Genomic DNA, 13,104 nt, shown 5'->3' on the forward strand with positions numbered 1-13,104 from the left:
ACACTTACCCCCATGTGGCACATACCTCCACTGGCATGCTGGCTAGAACTTTAGATTTAGAGGGCTCTCTTGACAAACATTTTGTCTTTTTTGTTTTATTTTCATCATTTTTTATTTTCAATTACAGTTAACATCCATCATTATATTAGGTTCAGGTATACACCCCAGTGATTATAGTGATCACCCAAATAAATCCCGCACCCATTCAACACCACGCATAGTTATTAGAATATTACTGACTGTATTCCCTGTGCTGTACTTTACACCCCCGTGACTATTCTGTAACAACCAACTGGACAATTTTTAAAGCTGAGAAATATCTTCTACAAAAATAAGAAAATCTCTCTTTAATCTGTCACATACATTTCATATTTCCATATGTCAACTGAAATAGGCATGTACTTTTTGGTTGATTACAGTTATAGTTTTCAGAATAACTTATTCCAACAAAATGCTAATGCCATATTGGCTTTGTCCACACCCACAATTCTAATCCAAACACAAGCAGAAAAAAAGCTATTACTCAATGCAGTGATTTTACCTGCATATATGGACCATATATGCATCTGCACCTATAGATATTTGCAGAGGTAATGGATTTATCTATTAGTACATGGAACAGAAGTAAATAGAAATAGTATTACAGTATCAGAGAGAATAAATTATTCCACTATGAATACACCTGTTTATTTTTGTTCCCCCTCTAGAATGTAGTGGGTGAAGAGATTTGCATCAGTCTTTTTCACTGCTATGCCTGGAACATAGTAAATACTCAATAAATACTTGTTTAATTGAATTGAATCTATAGGATCAAAACAAGTTATTATTCACTAATTCTAGGATTGGAAAAAGGAAATGAGACATGTAGAGAAAAACCAACTTCCCTAAATTCCACTGGCTTTTTTATTTTCTAATTGGAACCTAACTCGTGTAGTCACTGCACTTCATAACTCTGTTGCTTTCTGATCAGCCTCTCATTCCTGTAGCTCATGCATTCAAGAGCTTGGGCCTCCTTGCAGCAGGCTAGGACAAAGGTTAACTTCTTCCCAGAACGTAGAAAAGGCTAATGAACTCTCTGGAATAATATTTCTAAGTATTCACCATACTGGAATCAATATCAATGTGCCATCAGTGTGTGCATTAGCCCCACAGTCAAACAAAGAACAGCCCTTAGAGCCCAGTGATGACGCTGGGCGTGGGTAGCTAAGGATGGGCAAGATGATGCAGAGATGACTGTATCAGCTCTCCTTAAATATAAGGCTTCCAGGACGTTGCACAAGACTGTCATTCTTGTACTTGGTCAGAGATTGGCAGTGTCTGGATTCAGCCACTGCTACACTCAGCAAAATAACTCTCTTTTACCTTCTTGACCCAAGAGATGGATTCAGAGTACACCTTCCTGTCTGTGAGAGAAGTTTTATCTTCTATCCTTGCCTAGTGTTGCCAAGGAATGCAAATGTCTTAAACTTAGCAGGGAATGACATATGAAGCTGATAAGACAGGTAAAGCAAACTTGAATCATTGCTGACTCAGGTAAGACCTGCTTTTAGTGCAACTCTATCATGCCCACACTCATTTGTGTAGTATTTCCCATATGCAAATTCTGCTAGAAATATATGTCAAGCAAAGATAGTGGCAAAAAGTTTGAGCATCAATTCTGCATTACTTAAATCTCTGGGATTAAAGTAGGATCTGACCAAGAGTCATACTCATCCCTGCAGTAAAACTGATCTTAGTTTGTAAATGGATTTCATTCTACATGTGAAATCTGATTTTCTAGTTAGAATGGGGGGGGGGGGGGCATTAGAATAAAGATGACTTATCTGTATAGTATACACAGTTAGTACACACAGTATAGTATACTCAGATGTTATAACACTAAGATGACTGGGTAAGCATGAGGGTGCCATAGTCAAATCACATTGGTTTAAAATCCTAGACCAATTACTTTTTAACTATGTGAGCTTAGCCAAATGTGTTAAACTGGCTAAGACTTGGTTTCTACAAATGTTAATAATAACACCTAATCCTATAAAGTAAGATTAACTCTCTACCTCCTAATGCTTTTTTAAGAACTAAATTAGATATATACAATGCTTAGTCCAGTGCCTGATACGTAATAAGAACTGAATAAAGGACATCTATGGTTATGATTATTATTTTTATCACTCCCACCATGACCTAGTTAACTACAAAGAAGTAACTTCTTTGTAACTGTGTAATTCAGTAAAAAAATAAAAAGCCATAACCAAAAGCATGGTGGAGGTTAGCTCCTTGTGAGGCTTCCATAATCTAAACTTGTCCATACAGTAAACACGGTCATGATGATCTTTCATGAATCACTGTGAAATAAAATTCTTTAAATGCTAGGGAGTGTCAGTGAAACACCACTAAATGCAGCTGGAGAGCAATCTCTCCCTTCCCCCATACTCACTTGCCCCATCCACCCCTTGGGGATATATTAAAAATAATACTAAAGCAACTGAATAGCCTTAGCCAGTAATTAAGACACTCAGCTAATCAAAGAGCAGCACAGGCTGTGGCCCTCTGCGAAGAAACTGAACACCAGAATGACAGCTCCCATTACTAGGGCTTTGTTCTCCTGGAGCAAAAAGAACACAGAAGCATAAAAAGCATAAAGTTGGGGAACTGTAACTGCATTTTCAACATTTACAGGGGCAGGGGGAGTTTACAGGCTCTTCTGAACTAGAAGCATATTCCACCAGATAACTGCGGCAGCCCACACCCACCAGTGCCTTCTCCACTCTCAAAGCATGACTCTACTTTTTTCTATCACTGCCCTTAAGGAATCTGGCCTTGTGACTTCCAGTAATTGTACCAATCACCCATGATGAAGCAGCTGAGAGCATTGTTAGACAAAAGAAATAAAAATTAAGCAAATAAAAAACTCATTAAAATGCTGCCTGTGGTAATTTTTACTCTTAGCAATTCATGTTACCAAACACATCTTTCTTCGTTGCTTTTCCTTGGAAGTATTACTTTAAAAGAATTCTAATGGGCACTGAGTGATTTTCTCCAGACTCATAATCCAGCCACTAGACATACTTTCCCTTCCCCCATCACCATCGAGCACTCCCTGTCACCTTAGAGCTTCTGTCTTAGCTGTGTTCACACCCAGCAGTCCCAGCAGAGCTTTCAGTTCACATTATACAACAAAAAAGCAGGCAACGAACAATTCATGCTCCTAAGTGCTTGCAATAAAGCCAGGCTGAGCTGACCTCTCCCATCCTTTACGGCAGCATGTCAGCCACATAAGCTTAAAGGACCGAGAGTACCATGTGTGTGATTTGTATAAACAAACTAATTAAAATCTGAGCTCTTTCATTCCAGCTAGTGCCTAATGGGACCAATATGCTTGACTCTGTGCAAAAATAAAATTTAAAAATACATTTTTTTTTGGTCACTCCAAGCTGGCTAGAGGTATTGCCCTTCCTGCTTCCTATGACATATCTCTTAAGCTCAACAAACAGCCTAAAAAGAAGAGGAACTCAGGGTTGCTATTCTTTCCTGTAAGACTTTTCAAATAAAAACTATCAACTTGGCAGCACTGAGCCAACAGACCACTCCCTGATTCCAAGTGGACATATTGATCAATTGAACTGACATGTGCCTCCTCCTTTCTCTCCCTTAGTAGCAATCAGCTGAACCAGGGAAATCAATTTCATTTCCCAAAACAAAAGGCAACACACTGCTCCTTATCTGACACTGTCACACCACATTTTTTAGGGGGCAAAAATACAATGAAGATTCCCAAAGACAGAGCTAGGAGTTGAAATGAAGCCAAGACATGTTTATCTGGAGTTTCAGAATTGAGTTGAGGTTATAACTGAGCCAGAGATCTGTATTCACCACAATAACTGAGGACCCTGCTATTTATGCATCTTACCAGATTCTGGCTAAAGTTAAACGAGAGTAGCAACACTGCCACTTCCAGAGGCTCTCCTCAGGGCTGCCCTTCATTGCAACTGCCGCAGAGAGGAGACTTGTTACAAGTCAGCCTGCAAATAACTCCAGCTATTTTAGAGACTAGCTAGAGATGAAAAAACATCGTGGCAGTCCTTCAACTAACTATGAAGGACATGGGTTGAAGGACTATCATATAAATCAAAAGGCTCAAGTAATTTTATTTGGTTTGGGTCCTCATGTTTCTAATAAATTCTGCCTTGAACATGCAAGAGATCCCCTTTCACATCAGGGTTATATCAAATGCTTATTCAGCAGTCGTTCCTTGCCATGAAGAAACTAAAACCCAACCGAGGTAAATACTGAATTTCATACTGCAAATCACTAAATATTTCATAAATCACAAGAGCAAATAGGGGACCAATTAGCTCTGCCCCATAAAAAAGAAATACATATCTTTACAATGTTGAAAGACTGTGAACCACTCATTTTAGAGCCTATTTGGGGTTCTGAAATAGAAAATTATCTTGTGTTTATGAAAAATTCCATAAGAACACTAAAAATAACAGGCAGAGATGGAGCAAGAATAATTTTATGTATTTTGATTCCTTTAAGAGTCTTACAGGCCTTTGTCTTAACCCAGCAGACTGAAAAACAGATTTAGGTAAAACAGCTCTTCTTTCCCTAGTCCATTTTAAGCAGACAACATCCCCCCATCTCCGCCTTAGCAGGCACAGACTAACCAACAAAACAGCCGTGCAATTAATGCCCACACATTTACACTCACCATCTCCTGCTCCCACCGTCTTCTTTTGATGTTTACAGCACATCTGTAGGATGCAATACTAGGAGATGCCTTGTTTGACCTGCTGCATGATGCTGTGACATCAGTTCAGATGATGCAGCTCATTATGGGAAAGACTGCTGTTGCTATGGCAACTGGGATGTGCCAGGAATCCTTGCTGCATTTCCAGTGGCTCCTGAGACAATACAGAAGCGCTGTAAGAAACAGACGATATGCAAAATTTAAACCCAAGGAAGAGGATCCCTCATTGGACTAAAATCCATATATTTAAAAGGGATTTCCCTGAAGGCACTTTGGAAAAAATAATAATTACCTCCTACTTTTGTTGTTACACATTTAGAAAGGGTGGGGGAATATAGATTTTAGCACTGAGCAAATATAAACTCAAATGGACAGTGTTTCTCTGTTAGGTGATTTGATCACTTTTTCTTCTCTGGACAACATTACAGTACCTTTTTAGAAGTTATCAAAAAGAATTTTTGCTCATGTGCCAAAGACTAAAACAACAAAGCAGAGAGAAAAAAAAAAAAAAAAAAAGAAAAGAAAAAGAAAAGAATTAAAAATATAAACAGCTTAGAAAGTGACTCTAATTGTACAGTAAATAGGCTTTAATTCTCCAAACATGGGCAAACTCCTACCAATGAAGCCTGCCCTAACCAATCACCCTCATGGACACCAGCCCACAGAACCTTCTCATGCAGAGTAGCCCCAACACTCACTTGAGCACCAAATAGGCATGTGGAAGGAGGTTTAGAATTCAGGGGGCATACCATACCACCCTTAACTTCTAGGTCCCCTTTCCTTGGCCTGCAGAACCCTTCCCACTTACAGCCCAAACGGGAGAGTATTTTCTGGGACCCAATCTCATGGCTGGAACAAGTGGCAGACCTGCTAAAAACTTCCTAAATCATTGGCATTATGAACATTGGGGGCTCTGTTTTCCTCTCTTTGAGGCAATAAGGCACCCAGGGGGAAATTACTCATGCCCTTTCCCCCACAAAAGCTGGAATAGTGTGAAAAGCCACATTTAAACAGGACACAGTGAGATGTATTTCTCCAGTTGGTTGGTAAAAGAAAAGCAAATCTAAAGCAATCACTCCTTTACAGTTCTGAGCAAAAACAAATATTATGTGGTGAGAACAGGGGAAAGGAGACATGGACAAAGCAGCCATCTCTTCCATAATTAATACTTTCAGAACACTAATAGAGGCAGAATCAAGCTGACCTCCATCCACTCTATCTTCACATCTGGGTAAGAACAACATTCAAAAGCCCAAAATCTAATGAGACAATTATGTTGTCCTCTCCTACTTGAGATTTTAAACGGCAGCGTTAGCCAACTGCATGGGGGGTGGGAGAATGGAATGACAGAAGGAACTCAGGCAGTGCCTCTGTCAAATAGGGGCTGATAAAATGCGTGAGAGGTGCCAAGATCCTAGCAGGGTGCACCATCAGCCATGCACAGAGCAGCTCTGCCCTGGATGAGAAGCCAGGATTGTTCCTGCTTCACTTAATGAGGAATTGGAGACCAAGAGCAAGAAGTGAAGCTGCTGCCAAGTCACCCATACTCTCAGTCATGGTCAGAACCTGACTCCCACCCTTTATCTTAGACCACGTGCCACACTAAGGGAAGTAACAGGAAGCCACTCAAGTGCGAAGAGCATTTACTTGGGATTCAGAAAACCCAAATGCTAATGCCAGTTCCTCCAGTGAGCACCTGTGTGACATCAAGCCAATCAATTAACCTCTCTGGGCCTCAAGTTTTTTATCTGCAGAGATGATGGATTTAGCTATGAACCATGGTTTTCAAGGGGGTTTTGTTAGTAATGGAACCAAAGGGTTCCACTTCTAATGAAACAGACCAAATCTGGACTGCCCTGGTTGAGGGGGGGAGAAAAACCCAAGAGCCAAGACTAATGAACCCTTCTCAACCAGAGCCCCTACTTCATCTGCCCTGAAGGCACCTCTGAAGAATGCTCAGCCTCTCGAGACGATGGAGTGAAAGTCATGGGTCCAGAACAATATTATCAGCTTTTTCTGAGCTCAAATTCCATGATTCTATAGATAGGAGAGAGCAGGGTGGATTAGGTGTTCCAGTCTTGAATTTGGCTTCTCAGAATAAAAGGAATCTTCTCAGCCTCCTTTGCCAAAAGCAAGTCATTTGGTGGGAAGAGATGGATGACTCAACAAATCAGAGGCCTGGTCAGAATATTAACAACCTAAACTTCCTGAATAACAGAATGGCCCAGATTGGATAAAAAAGGAGACCCATGAAACAGAAGCGAGTCATGAAGTGGTGTCTTGCCTTGCGAATGGGCCTATAGTAATACACTGTGGACTTCCCAGTGGACTTTCTCACTGTCCCCACATCCCTACCTCATGAGGTTATTTTGAGAATTGCATATAACAAAGTACATTAAAGCATTTGAAAACCAGTAGCATCATGGAAATGTCAAAGCTTATTAATACTCTTATTAATAGCTCACTCACCCCAACCAATGGAGGTTCTTTAGCTCTCACCTGTAGGTCCAGCCATATTCTGGACACTGAAATAATATGGTCAGGAAATGGCTTGCAAAGCCTGCACAGCTACCAACAAGGCCTTACTCCTCACACTCACTTCAGATGAGTTCAGGGAAGGTAATGAACAGGGGATTCTCTCAGAGCACAGAGCCTGGGCCATGGGAAACAATGAATAAGTTCTCCTGGCGAGCAGAATCACATCCAGATCTATGAATTGAGTCAGGGAGCTTCAGTCCTGAGTGACTACAGGTCTACCTCGTTTTATTGCACTTCACAGATGTTCTGTGTTTTACAAATTGAAGGCAAGACCCTCCACCAGCAAAAATAGCATGACTTACTTTAGTGTGATACTCGCTTTATTGCAGTAGTCTGGAACTGAACCTGCAATATATCTGAGGTATGACTGCAGAAGGATTTCAGAAAATTGCTGTGGATCAAAGACCATGTGTCTCCCATTTTGCCTCTGAGGGAAACAACTCGCCTCAGCAAAAAGTCCTAGATTTTCAGCTTAATGGAGAGACTAGATGGGACTTTGGGTAGCTCCCTTGGGATGTGAATGTGTGTGTTGTAAGGGAAAAGGGAGCAAAGGGGGCACAGCAGGAAAACTTGTGACAGCTACTGGGTCGCTCACCAATATCCATGCTCTCCTTGCTCTCCTAGGCACATTCCCAGTGCCCTTACCTCTAGATGGACCTTGGGACTAGTTTTCACCAATGGGATGTGAGTAAAAGTGGATAGTGATACCTCCAGCGGTGATTAGGAACATGTGTGCCTTTTCCATGTTTCCGCCCCTGCTAGCTGGATGCAAAAAATCTAGTGGAGAGCTCAAGTCCTGGAAGGTAATGGCTCCACACTGTGAATTGAGCCTGGGTTCCTGAATGACCACGTGAGGCACAGCTATCCTCTCCCAACTACCCACTGACCCACAGGGAACTGCAATGAGTGAAAAATAAATCTTTGCTGTACTAAGCCACTGAGATGTTGGGGTAGTTTATTACAGGTAAATTATCTATTTATAGATAAATTATAACAATTTAATAAAGTATAAAATAAATATAATAATATAATAAATTTATAATATTTATTATTATTTGTTATAAACTGACAATGTTACAGATAGGTTCCCTTATTACAGACTTTCTCAGAGACTGATATGTTAATATGTATTGAGACTCTCCTGTGGGGAGGGCAGAATATAGTATATAGTACTTTCCTAATTTATTTAACCATAAAACCCTTTTTTTTAATGCACTAATGTTCCATTGGCTGTAGACTAACACTATGGGAAACATGCCTGCAAACAATGAGTTAGAGCCTGCCCTGAGCTCCTGATGCAGCCTGGAGGCTATAGAAGAGGAAAGAGTGTGCTCTCACCCCCAGGACAGCACAGTCTGCCTCCCATCTCTCTCTGCCATCCTGAACTGGCAAGACAGAAATTTGGTGATGTTATTATAGACAGAGCAACATTTCCACAAATGTTTCCTCCTTGACATTTTTCCCCATTTACAATTAGGAGTTGTCACCCAAATCCTTACCATTTCAAGAGCAAATGAGTTTTGTTTCCAAATCATCAGTTCATGATATATACATCTCGTGCTTGTATTTTAGGAGTTTAAAAAATCTGAAAGCCATTCCTAGAAATGTGGCAGGCTTGCATCCCTTAGCATACCATGTGAAATTTTCTAGATCTGAAGAATGTTAGTTGTTAGTTAACAACTGTTCAAGAAATACTAGCGGATTTCATAGGTAAGCCTCCAAATTATCCTGGCTACATATAATACTTGTGCATTTCTTGTTCACTTGAAGTCTAAGTGGGTGTTCTCAGTTGCAGGTGACCTTGTATGTGGTCATTCAGGGACTCTTTCTTAAAGTTTCATCTTCCTCTAGAGTTTTAGAGTCCTTGGCATTCACTGAGTAATTAGAGAAGGCACAGGGAAGGTTTTTATGGGCCAGGTCTAGAAATACTCTACTTCCACCCACATGCCGTTGGTTAAAACTTGGTCAAATGACCACACATACTGCAAGGGGCGAGGAAATGGAGTCTAGCTTTGTTCCCAGGAAAAAAAACAACAACAACATATGTAATGCACAATTATCCTATCTCTGCTTCATAATGAGATCAGCAATCTGAGCCTTATTTCAGGCTGCATTTTACATATGTGTCTGAAACACCACCAGTGGGCCCCCTTAAGCTCAGCTGAACATTCAGACACACAAGACTATCACAGGCACTGGTCTGCTCAGAGAGTTTGCCAGCAGGGCAGCACCAGGCTTTACTCTTCTGCAGCAGTCTTGCAGCAATCCACACAGTGTCCAGGAGCTATTCTATCTGGCCCCTAGATGACAGCTCAGGAACAACGAGAACACGAGGCAAGTTCAAGAGCGCAGTCTTATAAGCATTATTTCACATGGAAGCCAATATCTTGTAACGTTTCATAGACATAACTTCCAGAGTCCCCACAAAAGATATGCCCAGTTACAATAGTCTCTGCACTCAGACAAGCCCCAAACTATGGCTTCCTCTTAAGATTTATAGTTACCTCAATCCAGACCATCGCCCCTCATCACCCACTTCAAATGTAACCAGCGGATATAATGGCTAGTCCTCCATGGGGTCCCCAGAACCAGGCCCATGGGCAGAATGGACAAACAGCTCCTTTTGGAGAGCAGAGTCAGGGCCAGATCCGAGAAATTCCCCTACTTCCAGGTAGCCATTTTTACCAACCAAGGGTCAATTTTACCCTCAGCAATGTTGCCCAGCAATGCTGTTGACATTGTATCATTTTCAGGTTTCCAGGGGAACAGGTCTACAAAGTTAACTGAAGGTCAGATTCTCATGCAGAAGGGGGATTTAGTTAATCTTCCAGCAACAATGGCCAATTCTGGCTTCAAAACTGACCTTTGTTGACAAAATACAAACGTATTCAAACACTTCAACCACATGCCTATATGACCACATGCTGATTGTGAATGCTGCTTAAATCAGTACTTTATATACTTTCTGAGACTATTTAGAAGCCAAAAATATTTGGACACCAAAACAAAGTGGACATTTGTGGCTCTTACTGTTGTTGAATGTTCAGCACCCCTTGTGCTTTCTTTAGATAAACATGCAAAGCAGGAATTGTTGCCTGAAAATGATCAGTCATTCACTGGTGATCAGAATAGAACTTGCAGCCATAATAATGATACCTAACCTCAATTATTACTGTTACTACCTGATGTCTGGATTTATTATTTTCTCTCAGACATCACCTCTTCCACAGTTTAACACACAGTCTAACATACATGCTTTGGGTGGGCCTCCAACTAAAAGAATGGAGCATGTGACTCAGTCTTAAGCCAACCAGCCTGTTGCAGTCCCATGACCTACAGAAATTAGTTCAGAAATGGGTGTGGGACCTCACTGAAGCCAATGAGATGCGATGAGACGTTGTAATGGAAATCACTGTTGCCTCCTGGTTTTGAATGCAAAAGAATGTCACATCTGAAGCTGCCTGTCTGTTTTGCATTCTTGGGCGGAGACCCTGTCTAAGAATAAAGCCAACAAGGAGGAAAGCAGAGCTGCGCTGAGAGACAATAAATAGTTCTGGTGACACTGCTTGAACCAGAGATCAGCCCTACTCTGGTGATGTAGCTTATAAGAACCCAAATTTCTCTTTTTCTGCTTAAGCCAGTATGTTTTGGGATTTCCATCATAGTAAACAGAGACCTAAGTGATCCACAAAGCCATCAGAGAAACTGGGTAATGTGTAAGTTGTCACCTTTAGTATGCAATTTCCTTGAAAAGGAAAAGCTTGAGTTCTAGAATGGTTCACGAGCCTCAGCAATGAGACCTCTCGAAGGGCCAGAGCTGGCAAACCCTCCTTACAAGGAAGACGCAAGGCATTATCCATTGTTTCTCCTGGACATTCCTGGATCTGTGACAGTGACTTTACACCCTATTCAGACTGAGGCCTATTCCTTTGTTCTTTCCCAGACAAAGTTCACATCAACAAAGGCCAAAAGCCTCAAAAATCTCAGGGAGTGTGGATTATATCCTGAACGACTACCTAGATTTGGAGCCTGAAACAGACATTAGGGTATTTTGTCCACAGAAACTGGCCCTCACCAGTTCAGCAATTTCCCTGCCATCCTTCTGAATTTTTCTCTTGCTTGATTTTATAGAATTTTTTTTTCTGCTTCACTTAGATTTAACTCCAAACGCAAACATTTGACATTAACCCAAGTGACTAACATGGTGGAAGCACAGTTGTGCTGCTTATTTAGGTGAGGAAAACATTCAGGACCAACATATGAAGGTAGGGCTTACGAGCTGTTTAAACCCTGCACTAGTACTTCTGGGGCCTTCCTGTTTTAGTATTTAATGTTTTTCATAGGTCTTAATCTGTCTACTCAAGTAGATAATGCTTTAGGGTACTAACCATGTCTTATGCTACTTTTGATTTCCCCATAATCTTTAGCACACTTCCAGGCATAAGTAATTCCTTACTATATCCCTCTTAATACTTCTTTCTTTTTAAATAACATTGGTTTCCTAGCAGATTCTTTTATCACCCAGAGTTTAAAATGTTATGATAAAGCAAGTAAGCAAGCAAATACCTCCTATGTGTCATCAGAGATAGAGGGAGTAGTGGTCAGGATACCCGTTTTTAAATTATTTACAACTAAGTCTTATAACTAACAGAATTTTTAATCCACACAGTCTCTTAAATTAGACTCCTCTCCTTACCCAAGAAAAATTATTAATAAAATAACTAACCCTTATTTATAAATAAATTACACCTTATTTTCTTAGGTAAAATTCCTTCAGTAAATAATACATTAAAAGGTTTACTATAACAAAGTCAAAAGCAGCTATAATAGAAGAGATTTGTTTACGGTACAAACATTTTTTAGTGATTAATCCAATTTAATTATTGCATTCTTAAAAGTCAGCTCTATATAAAGCACAGAGTTACACGCCATTAGTGAAGTAATCTTTATGTGCTAGATGCTATAAAACAAATAAGAGAGCTGAAATCCTACAGCCTGTCATAAGCATCAGTTTTATTTTAACTCTACCTGAGTCTTTGCATTGGCCTGCTTTATATTCCATTAACTGAATGCATGTCTGTCATGAAAACATCTTCAAGCTTTTTTTTATTTAATGTATTGATTAGAGAGAGAGGGAGAGAAAGACACAGAGAGAGACACACACAGAAAGCAAGAAAAACATGGATTTGTTGTTCCACTTATTTATGCATTCATTGGTTGTTTTTTGTATGTACCCTGACTGAAGATCAAACCCTCAACTTGGGGACCAACTGAGCTACCTGGCCAAGGCTTTAAGCTTCTTCAGGGAAAAGATTAGTCTTCCAGAGCAGGATAGGTTGAGTAGCAAACACTTGTTCTGTACATTGCCTAGTAAATATTTCTTTACCTGAGACTTAATCTTTCCTCCCATTTTCCATGGCCAGCTAAAGACTTGCAACCAAACTCCCAAACCACCAGTCATACATAAATATATGTGCATATGAACAGACACACACATATATAAACTTAAAGACTTGAGTGAGAATGCAGTTTTGTACATAACACCAGTCTTTCCCTCTCACTCTAGCCAATGACATCACTTTACTTATAAAATTACTAATTTACTGCTGGAGTAAACATTCTATCAATGTACTTACTATAAAAACATTTCACCATAATACAAAATATTATTGTTTCATGGAATTCTTTTGAAAAGGATTATACCCACAAAAAATGGAAGTAAATATAAAATATTCATAAGTATACATGTCACAAAAGGACATATACCACAACATATGCATTGAGATATCATTTAAAAACAACAAAATCAAGTATTA

At 40.1% G+C, this 13,104-nt stretch overlaps 1 protein-coding gene across 1 annotated transcript in view; it reads right to left on the reverse strand.

Annotated features, from left to right (window-relative positions):
- AKAP6 (A-kinase anchoring protein 6) overlaps positions 1-13,104 on the reverse strand; it is a 516,415-nt gene that overhangs the window by 430,688 nt on the left and 72,623 nt on the right. Inside the window, exon 2 of the mRNA XM_081157931.1 lies at positions 4,712-4,923. The gene's annotated coding sequence lies outside the window, so the exon portion shown is untranslated. The remainder of the gene's footprint in view (positions 1-4,711; positions 4,924-13,104) is intronic.

The sequence above is a fragment of the Miniopterus schreibersii genome (genome assembly GCF_964146895.1).
Source record: "Miniopterus schreibersii genome assembly, chromosome: 1".
Taxonomy (NCBI): Eukaryota; Metazoa; Chordata; class Mammalia; order Chiroptera; family Miniopteridae; genus Miniopterus; species Miniopterus schreibersii.